This window comes from Bos grunniens, chromosome 25 (genome assembly GCF_055505025.1).
Source record: "Bos grunniens cultivar Pamir isolate PY7600 chromosome 25, Bosgru_T2T1.0, whole genome shotgun sequence".
NCBI lineage: Eukaryota > Metazoa > Chordata > Mammalia > Artiodactyla > Bovidae > Bos > Bos grunniens.
Genome location: NC_141189.1, coordinates 3,356,855 through 3,370,248, shown reverse-complemented (window position 1 = coordinate 3,370,248; position 13,394 = coordinate 3,356,855). Strand labels below are relative to the sequence as shown.

At 50.4% G+C, this 13,394-nt stretch overlaps 1 long non-coding RNA gene across 2 annotated transcripts; it reads right to left on the bottom strand.

The window, feature by feature from the left end:
• Positions 1–5,537: 5,537 nt before the first annotated feature.
• On the bottom strand, positions 5,538–9,525 carry LOC147344712 (uncharacterized). 2 transcript variants are annotated; one of them, XR_015154221.1, is made up of 2 exons: positions 8,515–9,525; positions 5,538–7,109 (listed from the first exon to the last, which is right to left on the bottom strand). It is a non-coding gene; the product is annotated as an uncharacterized LOC147344712 (long non-coding RNA). The 2 variants fall into 2 exon arrangements; XR_015154220.1 differs by having other exon boundaries at positions 8,976–9,525.
• Positions 9,526–13,394: the final 3,869 nt, after the last annotated feature.

Genomic DNA, 13,394 nt, shown 5'->3' with positions numbered 1-13,394 from the left:
GTGACCCAGCCGATGACCTCCCTCTGTCCTCCCGGCCCCATTCGCTGAGCGCCACTTCGTGACAGACAGGTGTCACGGCCGGGGGACGTCCACAGTCAGATACTGGAGATTCATTCTGTTCTCTTGAATGAGTCCTGTCTTCCTGATTCTTGGTGTTGCTTGTAGCTTTGCGATGGTGTCTGCATGTTTGAAGAAACGGCCCCCTCTAGGTCTTGTGGACTGGCGTTGACCGAAAAGACCTTTGCCAGCCAGGTGGTAGGGCGCTGGGCCTCCGTTCCTCCCTGCCCGCACGTCCAGTCTTTTCTCTTGGTCTGGCTGCTGTCCAACGGGGAGGCGAGCTAGGAACCGGCCCCACAGGCCCCTGATGGCGACGGGAGCTCGAATGGCGGTGTCTGCAGCTCCGCCATCTGCTCTGTCACTTGCAGAACGACTCAGGCCGCCGAGCAGGCTTGACCACTATGAAGTTTTAAGTGGTTTTTAATTGTGCAATTTTACATGGTTGTCATCCTTAGCCATGGCTCGGAGCATACGCGGCCCAGACCACTATTCAAAGGTGGGAAGCATACTGAACTCTGAATTTTAAATACAAGTCAAATAGGAGAATAAAAAAGAAATACAGAGACTTCAAATTTGTCTCTAGATGACACTTGGCAGCTCTTTATGACAGTCATAAATTACCACTGCTGTGTCAAAAATGGCACACTGAGGTTCCTTTCTATTTTAAAAACTAGTGTTACAGCAGGAAGCCATGGCCCTGCCTGACTTGTCCCCCATCTTCCGGAAGAGTCTACCCAGCTCTCTCCCTAATTCCCTGTTTGTGCAGAGATGCTCACAGGTGGCGCTTGAGACCACCTCTCTCATCTTTTCACTTACAATAAAACACAAGACTTGTTTCTAAAACAGTTAGTTTTGAAATCGAAGCTGCAAAAATAGCAAACATCTACCCAACTTTTGGGTAGACTGTAAGGAGTCCAAACCTCGGACTGCAAGGAGATTAAACCGGTCAGTCTTAAAGGAAATCAACCCTGAATATTCTTTGGAAGGACTGGTGCTGAAGCTCCAATACTTTGGCCACCTGACTTGAAGAGTTGACTCATTGGAAAACACCCTGATGCTGGGAAAGATTGAGGGCAAAAGGAGAAGGGGGTGACAGATGAAGAGATGGTTGGACGACATCACCCACTAAATGGACATGAGTTTGAGCAAATCCTGGGAGACAGTGGAGGACAGAGGAGCCTGGTGTGCTGCAGTCCACGGGTCACAAAGACTTGGACATGACTTAGCAACTGAATGACAATGTTTGTCCATGTGCCCATTTTTAGGACACAATGGATCGCTGAAATTCAAGGCAGATTTCAATATAAATTTTTTATTTTTAATTTTAAATAAATCTAGCCTTTTCTATAGTTTTGGAAAACCCTATCTATTTCCCTACATTTCATGAAATAAATGTTTATATAATTACTTGTGTTAAATATTCTTTCAAAGTTATGCAGACCCACATGAAGTGATTTTAACTCTACTTCATGCATGCACAGTTACCTGATCACCTTGGCTGAGGCTGAGAACCCCATGTCTGAGTTCCGCCCTACAAGCTTCTGGATAGAGTTAGTGGGAAGAGGACTTTACAGGAGATTTGAGGGAGGGATGAGCAGCAGCTGCTGTTCCCGGAACACCCTGAGCAGACACAGGTGGGGGCAGACGCCAAGGGTCCCTGGGACAGTGGTCCCCATCACCCCCAGTCCGCCAGGGTGGCCAGCACACCCTCTGGGCTCCGAGTCACAGCATCCTCTCCTCTTTCCACCTGCAGACCCCTGGCCATGGTCCAGGGGGACAGTGGCCATCCAGGTGTCCCATCGTCCTCGCCATGGAGTCCCAGTCGCCGTGCTTGGAACCGCCGCCGGTGCTCGCGGTCCTGTATCTCCCCCGAGGACCCACCCTGCCCACTGCTCTGTGCTCCGGGGGAAGCGCTGAGTGACTTTTCTACGATCTCCCAGAACTACCCTCCAACCCTTCACTTCCCACGTGTGTAAAGGACCAGCGTCTACAGAAAACCCCTGGATCCAAAAAACTCATGGTGGCCCTGCTTCTCTGACCAAGAAGAAGCTGTGAAATGGTTAAATGCCTGCAGTGGTTCTGGTATGTGTGCACGCTCAGTTGCGTCAGACTCTGCGATCCGAAGGACTGCAGCCCACCAGACTCCCCTCTCTATGGGGCTTCGCAGGCTGAATACTGCAGTGGGTTGCCATTTCCTTCTCCAGGGTCTCTTCCTGACCCAGGGATTGAATCCATGTCTCCTGCATTGGCAGGCAGATTCTCTACCACTGAGCTTCCTAGGAAGCCTTGCGATGGTTCCTATGATGACATAATACTGTGAAAGAGGCTGGTATTCAGAAAATACAGGGAAACCCTCAAGTAAATTCATAACTAAATGTGATTTTGTTTTTATTCCTTTGCATGATATTTCTCAAGCCCTGAAACCCAGAGCCAACAATCCCCCAGATCCCACAAAGCCGTATCTGGAGGAGGACACAGTCGCTGTATCTGCACCTTATCTTCTGGACCTGGCACAGACGTGTCATGACGACTCTGAAGTGGCTGGTATTTTCCACTCTCCGCTTTTGTGTGCTTCTTGCCAGGGATTCAGAAAGCCTCTCCTAGTCTGACTCCTGATGCAAAGGCGGCTTTTGGATTCAGGTAGAATGTGGCTATTTGTGAAACCTCATCCTGGTGGCGAGTCCTTCCATTCCTCTTGGGATTTAAATGAATGCTCTCGGCCACTGGCTGGCAGTCAGGACTGAATCTATTTGGGGTTTTAATTTGACACATGCAGGGCTTTTTTTTTTTTTTGAACTTGAATTAGTTAACAGCTTTTACACATTAGATGACATCCCAGTAAAATCTTGATTTCTGACCCCTCCCAGAAACCAATCAGAACCATCAACATTGTGGGTCCTCAAACCTGCCAACAGGTAGGGAAGGGGCTCGAGCAGCAGCTGCCCTTTGGGGCTATAAGCCCTGGTCCCCACCAAGCCCTGCTGTCCGAACCCGAGCCTGCTGCGTGCATTCACTCACCTGCCGGGCTCCCCTGTGGGCGGCAGGTCGGAGCCTCGGTCCTTCCCGGGACACCTCCCCAGGCACTGCCCCAGACATCATGAACTGCAAGGCGCTCTTCTCTGGCCGCTGGGTCCTTCACAGGCTGTCCGGCGCCCGGCCCTGCGAGCTCTCTGGACACTCACTGCTGTCCTAGGCAACGCAAGGTGAGCAGGGGACGTCTCTCCCCACGTAGAAACTTACACTTCAGTCAACTGACATTTTTTTCATTTTTTCTGTCTGGGAGATTTCAGCCCACTTCTACGCTTTTTATCCTCCTGTGTTTTTCTCCAATTCTTTGCTGCCTTTCAGAGCCTGTCAGTCTGGATGACATTATCAGTCTGTCCATATCAGGCACAGCTGCAAAGTCAGGTCTCCTCTGGAGGTGCCAGCACTTTCTGGGGTGGCTGTGTTACTTATTATGGCATGGATTTCACATTGAATTTTTCTTTCTCTATATCAAAGTCTCTCTCCTAATCATTTTCAGCTTTTTACACCAGATTCTTTCCAGAGGACTTTAGAAGCGGCTGTTGGGTCTGGTTGCAATGGGGTGCAGACCCCCAATTCCGGCCCCATGGCAGCCTGCCTGCCCCTAACATCCCATACGCCAGCCAGACTGAATGCCAGCAGACCCATGGGCAATGCACATCTCTCTTCTCTTTGCTGAAGAGCTCCTTCCTCTCCCGTAAGCTGCCTGATAAATCTCAGTTTGAGTTGCCTTCCCTAAGAAGGGTACCCCATCCTAATAGGGAAGTACAAATCCGACTCCATGCTGGATCTCTTTCTTTCACTTTAACCTTCTGCTACCAGTTAAGAATGTTGCCTATAAGGTGGCAGGGAGGTTCAGGAGGGAGAGGATATATATATATACACACACACTTGTGGCTGATTCATGTTGATGTATGGCAGAAACAACACAACATTGTAAAGTAATTATTCCAATTAAAAATAAATTAAAAAAAAGAAAACTGTCTATAGCCTGAAATACACAGGGGGGCCCATTCTCAAGGCTCCGACTTTTCAGGTATAACACTTCTCCATTTACACAGAGGTAAACATTGGCAGGGGCTTCCCAGGGGGCACTAGTGGTAAAGAATCCACCTGCCAATGCAGGAGATGCAAGAGACTTGGGTTCAATCCCTGGGTCAGGAAGACCCCCCCTGGAGTTGAAAATGGCAACCCACTCCAGTAATCTTGCCTGGGGAATCCCATGGACGGAGGAGCCTGGCAGGCTACAGTCCATGGGGTTGCAGAGTCGGACGCGACTGAGTGACTGAGCCCACAGCAAAGCCCCAGAGCTCTCTTCGAACAGTGACAAGCACTTGCTTTTGGCTCGCATGTCTGCCGGGTGGTGGGGATTTCGCTCATCTCCGCTAGGTTTGGCTGTGTTTGGCCACAGTTTGCCTGCTCTGTGCTTATCTGTGGAAGTTGGACCCCAGAGGCAAGCAGTGTGCAGCCCAACTGCACTGGAAGGGCACATTTTAGGCCTCAGCATCTCGCCTGCTAACCCCATATGAGCCAAAGCATGACATGCGGCCAAACCCAGTGTCCAGTGCTAAGAAAATACTCTGCCCTCCATGAAGCCGTGGCCAAGATCTGGATTCGCAATAAACTACAGGGGAGGGAAGAAGTCACACCAGCGGTTCCGTCTGCCTCAGGGTACTTAGGATATTTACGGAATCAGCAAATATGGGCTGTTCAAGGAATTATGAAAGACTCCTCAGGCTGAAGCTGAAGCTCCAACACTTTGGCCACCTGATGTGAAGCGCCAACTCACTAGATAAGACCCTGATGCTGGGAAAGACTGAGGGCAGGAGGAGAAGGGGGCTACAGAGGATGAGATGGTGGGATGGCATCACCGACTCCATGGACGTGAGTTTGAGCAAGCTCTGGAAGATGGGGACAGACAGGGAAGCCAGGCGTGCTGCAGTCCATGGGGTTGCAAAGAGCTGGACACATCTTAACACCTGAGCAACAGAAAGCTCATTGGCTGCATAGAACGTATCAACAGCACTGGCACATGTGCCCACATGAGGACCAACTTCGGGTGGTTGCTCCCCACAGGACTCCCAGCATCACCATCCCCCACCCCCCCCCATTTCTAAAAGCAGCACTGACCGGTTCAAACCCACCTGGAGAGTAAGTGCCACAGATGGACAGCAGCCTTGCCTGGGACATTCCGTTCCCCATGAGCGGATGCACAAGGCTCCATCTGGGCGGACATGCCTCCAGTCCCCACATCCACCTCCTCGATTAATGTTTGTTCTTTTGATTACTTGAGGAATTTCATTACAGAAAATCAAGGGAGATGGGCCCTTTCCAAGATTCTGCCTGTGGACGTTAATCCTGGGGATTTTCACGCAATGTAATTTGTTTTTAAGTTTTTTTTGTCTGGTTGGTGCAGAATTTTCATTTACCATTTGAAGAGAGGCAGAGGTCAGGAATAATATGCATAAATATTTATTTCCCAAAGTTAATTCTTACTCTTAAGATGATTTGGGAAAGTGGAGGGGAATAAATTTTCATTATGTAGCAGAAAATGTTGAATCATTTAACAGGCATTTTCAAATACCTGCCTGTGAAATAAAGGCAAGGCACACAAAGTGAAGGAATGCCTGGGACTGTTCAGGTGGGAAATGTGCCCAGCACAGCGTGGACGGGAGAGGGACAGCAGCTGACAGAAGGGCGTTGTGGTCAGTGAGGGGCTGCGGGCTGCAAATCCCACTGACCGGGTTCTTATTGCTGAGGCTGGAGATGGAGAACGACACGCGGGCAATCGTGTCGCTAATCGCCGTGGACAGGAAGTCCTCACCGCCTTTGTGGACATCATTCAACAGGGCAGCTCTCACAACTCGTGTACAGAGATAAGCTTTGCTGAGAAATGTCTCATCATCACTGTTTTCCATAAAAACCACGTGTGCTCTTCCAGGGCGCCCTCAGTTACAGGGGTAGCTTTTAGACTGTGTGTTTCTCTTCTCCAGGTTTCTCCACTTTGCACCATGGAGCTTCTTTGTTGGGGGGTGTTCTGTGCGCTGCCAGATGGTCAGCTGCATCCCAGGTCTCCACACTCTAGAGGCCAGAAGCCCCGCTCACCCAGCCTGACAACCAGAAAAGTCTGCAGACTTGGCTACGTTGATGCTGGAGGGCGTCCCATCACCCCTGGTTGAGAACCCCTGCCTTAGTCCCACCTACAAACAACTGTGTGTTTGCTGGCCAGGGAGATGCAGATGAACACAAGAATTCAGTGCTGCTCCCTCCCCGGGTTTGCAGGAATGGCACACTGAAGAACTCAGAGTGCTGGGAAAGAACCGAGGCAGGCTGTCCTAGCGGAGCGCTGGGACGAGGATTGTGGGGGCAACTGGTGGAGTCCATCCAAACTGAAAAGGCCCATTTCCAAGACCTCTCGCAGCATCCACTCGGCAGGCAGCAATCCTGGCGCCTTTACCACGAGGAAGTATTTAAATGATGTTTGTCACAAAATTACTTGAGTGAGTGAAAAATGGGAAACCTCCCACGTGCCCATCAACAGAAGAGAAGCTCATTAAACAGCTAAAAATAACGAGGTGCAACTGGGTGTGTGAACTGCGGACAACTGAGACAAAGCACTCAGAAGATGAAAAGCACGTTACGGAGTCAAAGGCCCGGAATACGGTCATTATGTCGCTCTCACTCCCTCCCTGCCTTCCATAAACGCCATGTTTTCTTCGGTGGCACGTTGGTGAATGGAAATAGAAGTACTTGGGAAAGTGTCTGGAAGCAGTCTTGGGGAGGGGCAGGGCCACTGTGACCCGTCTCCTTCTCCTGAAGGCCTGAGGAAGGCTTTGGCGGTGACTGGGCTGGGAGTCCTGGGGTGGGGGGTGGACAGAAGCACAGGCTGGGGTGAATGGAGACGTGGCACAAGCCAGTGTCCGTTTCAAAGGCAGGGCGGCTGCACGCAAGTTCACAGCATCATCATCATCATCATTTTTAAAAGTCTTCTTTTGTTACAATACTGCTTTTATGTTCTAGCTTTTGAGCTGCAAGGCAAGTGGGATCTTAGTTTCCTGAGCAGAGATTGAACCCATAACCCCCTGCACTGAAGGTGAAGTCTTAACTATTGGACCGCCAGGGACGTCCCCACAGCATCGTTATTTACAGTAACCAAAAGGCAGATCAACCCAAACGTCCAGCATCAGTAAACCCATAGAGACAGAAAGGATATTAGCATCTGTCATGGGGTGGGGGGTGCGACTGATGGGTACAGGGTCTCTTTCTGACACAAAAAAGTTATAGAATTAAAGGCAATGTTTGCACAACCCTATGAATGGACTTAAACGCCACTGAACTGTTCATTATAAAGTGGGCAGTTTTACCAGATGTGAATTTCACCTCAACAAACATACATTCTTAAAAAGCAGAGCGGCACTTATTTTGAGAACCACGTGGGATCAACCATGAGCACCACCCAGATCTGTTCCTCCAGGAAGGATCTGGGTCGTGACAGCAGAGCCAGGATGACCCTTGATGAAGGACATGTCTGTTGTTGAGGACATGGGGAAATGTTCGCTCCCAATTAACAAAAGTCAAACACTCGGATTCGTGACAAACTGCTAAGGTAACAACTCCACTCCGCCAGACACTTGGTAGAAAAATTTGAAGAAGGTACTGACCTGGCCCTCAGGGCCTCTAGGGGTAGAAACGGTCATGAAAACAAACCATCATGTGATAAATTGAGTGCCAGAAGGGTGCTGACCATTTAGGGAAAACACAAAGAAGGAAATTACTACCTCCCTGAAATGTCAAACAAGCACACCTCTGAGTTGGGGGGTCCTTTAGGGTCCCCCTGTCATGGGGGGAGGAGAGGAACGCAGAAGGAAAGCGCCTGAATGCATCTTTAAGATGCAGATAAAAATGCCCATTTTCTAGCGTAGTGAGGTTAGATTTCCTGTATGCTCAGGCGTCCAGCCGGGCTGACCAAGGGCAAGGCTCTCCCTGCCCCCAGGGCCTCCCCTAGGCCCTCTCAGCAGCTCCCGTGTCTCCGATCCATGACTGTTTTGAATCTCAAACCCACCCCCCATTTTAAGACAATGATTTTGCATCCTTCTCCACCTGAAATGGAAGCTGCCAGTGTGAAAGCCTTCACTTTCCCAGGCTGCGCCCACAAGTCTCCCCACATCTGGGCTGCCTCCTCCTTCGCTCCTGCTGCTCTGGGGCCCCCCAGATTAGGACCTTCCCCCCCCCACCCGCCCTCCCCCCCCCCCCCCCCCCCCCGCCGTGCTCCAGAGCCCCTGCCTTCAAGTTCCCCTGCCGTTTCCATCTTATCAGTGTGGGACGTTACAACTAAGGGGACAATACTGCTGCACTGTCATGAACTGAGTCTATCATTTCCACAACGGCTGATTCTTTGCATCTTACGACCTGCGGGTTGACAAAGGTATCTACCATGACTGTATCAGGCAGAGTCCTCTCACTGCCCTGAAAATCCCCTGTGCTCGCTTATTCCTCCTGCCTTCTCCCAAGCCCTGGCACCACCCATCTTCCACTGTCGCCATAGTTTCGCTCTTTCCAAAATGTTACACGCTTGGCACCACGGTCCATAGGCCTTTCAGCCCCGCTGCATTCGCTGAGGGGTGCGCATTTAAGGCTCCTCCATGCCTGTCCACGGCGTGACAGCTCATTTCTTCTCAGTGCTGAGTGATAACCTGCTCACCGGAACAACCATAAGCACCCCCGCATCGGCCGAGGGCATCCTGGTTGCTTCGACTGTTCGGTGACTTTGGTGAAGCTGCTGAGTATCCGGGGGGCGGGTCTTGCGTTTTAACCCAGGCGAGTCTCCCCGCCGCATTCTCTCCCCCGCGGCTCCTTCTCCACCTCCTTCCCCGTCTCTCCCTTTCTTCCCTCACCTCCCACTACCCCGTCTCGCCTCCTTTCTTGGCATGTTTCCAAACCAGGTTTGGCGGGCCTGTGTGCGCGGAGCAGGTCAAAACGTGGAGACGCTGAGGTCTGCAGCACAGAGAGGCGGGGTATTTGCAAGGTGGCCGAGTGGGGAGACAGAACAGGTCTCAGACCAGCTGCCCCGAAGGAAAGGGGCTGACGGACTGTGGGATAAAGCTGCGCGCTGTGGGGGGCGCGTGGGGTAGGTGATGTGATAAGGGGCGGGCAGGACGGTTCTGCACAGGCGCAACTAAGCCACGGCACCACCTGAGGGCGGTGTTTCCGCCCTCTGACGCCAACGTTCCTGGGCGCGCACTCGCGCATGCTCAGTTGGGGGTCTTAACAGGCTCTGCTCCAAGCGTGCGTGGTTCAAGTCACTTCGGTCGTGTATGACTCTTTGGGACCACTCCATGCTGTGTAGCCCACCAGGGTTCCTCTGTCCATGGGATTCTCCAGGCAAGCACACTGGAGTGGGTTGCCATTTCCTCCTCCAGGGGATCTTCCCAACCCAGGGATCGAACCCATGTCTCTTACATCTCCTGCATTGGCAGGTGGGTTCTTTACCATAAGCGCCACGTGGGAAAGCCCACAGCTGACTCCAAATTCCTGGACCACAACTCGGGCAAACAACTTGTAGTTTAGGCTCTGTGCTGCTTGGAGGGTGGTGCAAGTTTTATGCAGACGACCTTTGATGAGTGAAGGCACATGAAATGGATTTGAGTAATGACTACCCAGGGCTTTGGTAAGTTTCACAAAGCGGTTCTCCAAGTCTGGTGTCTAGAGCAGCAGCAGCAGCTGCAGCATCACCACTTGAGAACTCACTAGAAATGCAGTCACCTGCCACCCCGGGCCTGCTGAGTCAGACAGGGGAGTCACGCTGTCTTCTGCGTTTTAATTTCCCTGCGTGATACTGATGAGCCTCTGAGTTTGAGAACTACAGCGCTAGACACACAGCCCAGGATGATCCTGGCATCTCTGAGCTTAACAGCACCCAAAGACAGTGTGCAATACCGTCTCACACCCTCCAGAACAGGGACATCCAACACTCTGAAACAACAAGTGTCCACCAGGACGTGGAGGAACTGGAACCGTCACACACTGCTGGTGGGCACGCACAACGGTACTTCCACTGCAGGAAAGCCTGGTGTCTCTGGGGCTGAACACAGTTAGCAACAACCCAGCAGTTCCAGTCCTACACACCCACGAGAGAGGAAGACATACACCCTCGTGAAAACCTGCACACCCAGGTTCCCAGTAGCACTATTTACACTAGCCTAAAGGTAGAGGCAGCCCACATGTCCATAGATGAAAGGATAAACACAATGTGATCTACTCATGAGGGAATACTCTCAGCCATAAAAAGGGATGAAGAACTGACACACGTGCTACAACACGGATGACCCTTGAACACACACAGCGCTCAGTGGAAAAAGCTAGTCTCGGAGGAAACCACGACTGTATGGTTCCATTTGCATGTGATGTCCAGAAGCAGCAAATCCAGAGAGACGGGGGGGAGGGGGGGTTGTTGCCAGGGGCTACAGTGGGGGTGGGGAACAGTGGGCTGATGGGCTGATGTCTACATCATCAGAGTATGGGGCCTCTTCTTGAGATGAAGAAAATGTCCTAAAGTTGCCTGTGGAGACAGCTGCACATATCTGGATTATCTGGAGAGCCACTGACAGCGGACACTTTAAATAGACGGACTGTAGCCTGATGAAGCTGCTTAAAACACACACACAGCTCCCCACTGCTTTTAATATCAAGTCAGGAGTCTTTTCACCCACTCCAGTGTTCTTGCCTGGAGAATCCCAGGGAGGGGGAGCCTGGTAGACTCCCGTCTATGGGGTCACACAAAGTCTGACACAACTGAAGCGACTTAGCAGCAGCAGGAGTCTTTTCAGCAGCCTACAATCCAGTCCCATCACTTCATGGCAAACAGATGGGGGAAAAGTAGAAGCTGTGGAAGAAAAGCTATGACCAACCTAGACAGCAAAAAGCAGAGACATCACTTTGCTGACGAAGGTCCATCTAGTCAAAGCTATGGTTTTTCCAGTAGTCATGTACAGATGTGAGATTTGGACCATAAAGAAGGCTGAGCACCAAAGAATTAATGCTTTCAAACCGTGGTGCTGGAGAAGACTCTTGAGAGTCCCTTGGACTGCAAGGAGATGATACCAGTCAATCCTAAAGGAAATGAACCCTGAATAATCATTGGAAGGACTGATGCTGAAGCTCCAATACTTTGGTCACCTCATGGGAAGAACTGACTCACTGGAAAAGACCCTGATGCTGGGAGATTGAGGGTAGGAGGAGAAGGGGACGACAGAGGCTGAGATGGTTGGATGGCATCACTGACTCAATGGACATGAGTTTGAGCAAACTCCAGGAGATAGTGAAGGACAGGGGCGCCCGGCTTGCTGCAGTCCGTGGGGTCGAAAAGAGTATCACGTGACCTAGAAACTGAACGCCACCACAAAGCCCTGAGTGGCTGCAGAATGCCCCGGGGAGGCTGTCTCTCCACTTCGATGCTTTTGTTTTTCCTCAGAAGCAGCTCACTGGGGTCCCTTCCGCTCTCTCAGGGTGCCGTGCCTTCCCCTTCACCGTGCTCGTCAGTTTGTGAGCTGTCTTTGCTTTTGTTTCATTAGCGCCTGGTTCTCCCACGAGACCCTGAGCTCCGCCGTGCCGGCACCAGGTCTCTTCTGTCTGCAGCACCAAGCACGGTGCCTGGCACAGAGCGGGCGCTCAGCAGACAGTAATCACATTAACTGATATTAATGGAAATGCTAATGAGCTTCCACACACCTGTGGGGAATGCATCAATACTCTTCAAATGCATGCAAAAATCATTCTAATTGCTTTTCTTCTTCGTTGAGCATAAATTTCATATAATTGCCCACCTTTGAGCTGGAAATAAACTTGGAGAGGTCGCTGTCATTGATTGCATGCGTTAAAAAGCTCCTAATCCCAGCTGACCTTTTCATCTATCAACTCCTAATCTGGCATAGGGGGAAGGTGTATGATTAGGTGAGAGGCTCTGTAAAAAGTCAGATGGAACCTGGGAGCATCCACCTTCATTATCCTATCTGAAAGACAGGCCTCTGTCGGAATCTTGACATAAATTTATCAAAGTTGTCCACTCACGTCAGTCTTGGGTTTCAAGATATTTATTATTTCTTGAAGGTTTGTGACAGGAAGGTCAAAGAAAAGCATGACAATGCAGACTGATGTCAGGAGAACAAGATTTTCCAAGGATGGAGTCGGGCGGCGCTTATCAGCGATGCTGACGGTCCACGGCTGCGTTCGCTTGTTAGGGCTCATATCACAGAGCACCAGGGGGCTTCCCAGGGGGCGCTGGTGGTAAAGAATCCGCCGGCCAATCCAGGAGACCTAAGAGAAGCGGCTCTGATCCCTGGGCCGGGAAGATCCCCTGGAGGGCACGGCAGTCCACTCCAGTACTCTCGTCTAGAGAATCCCATGGACAGAAGAGCCTGGTGGCTGCAGTCACAAAAAACTCAGACGTGACTTAGTGACTAAACAACAAAAGAAAATGCGGGCATTAGATAGTCCTTGGCTGGTATTTCGATCGCATGGCATATACTCTCTCATCACTGCAACAGGGTTACTTACTAAATACATCTAAGACGAACTCTGACAGTCCTGAGAAATCTGACCACGTGACTCTGGCACAACACAGATGCTTAGTGACGACATTCCAGCAGGTGAGAGGTGATACTTCCCGTACTTGCCATTTGCGTGTCCCTGATGGTCAGTCATGTGGAACGTCTTCGCATAGGCCTGTTGGTCATTTTGATGCCCTCTTTGGAAAAATGTCTATTTTGTTCTCCTGCCCCTTTTTAATTAATGTGTTTTTCTTCCTGTTATTAAGTTCTGTAAATTCTTTACCTATTTTGCATATTCTCTTATCTGATACATGGTTTGCAAAATCTTTTCCCCCATCCTGTAAGGTCTCTTTTCCTTTTGTTAATTGTTTTTCTGGGCAGAAACATTTGTCGGATGTAGTCCCATGTGTTGATTTCTGCTTCGCTGTTTGTGCTTTTGGAGTCGTGTTAAAAAAGGAAAAAAAAAAAAAATTCCCAAGGCCAACACTCAGGAGCTCCTCCCTACGTTTTCTTTTAGGAGTGTTATGGTGTCAGGTCTTACATTTCAGTCTTTGATCTTTTAATGATTTAAAGATGTTTTTCATCAGCAGTTGTGTCATGCTACTATAAACAAAGACAGTTTCTCATCTTACTGGAGGGCTCCACGCAGCCCTGTGTTTTTTTCATCAGGTATCTTCATATACCTTTGGAGACAATTCCTCACCGTCAGTTTTCAGGGGGCAGGACTGAGTGGTGAGTGTTTTCAAGACCTGAAGGTTGACTAAGAGA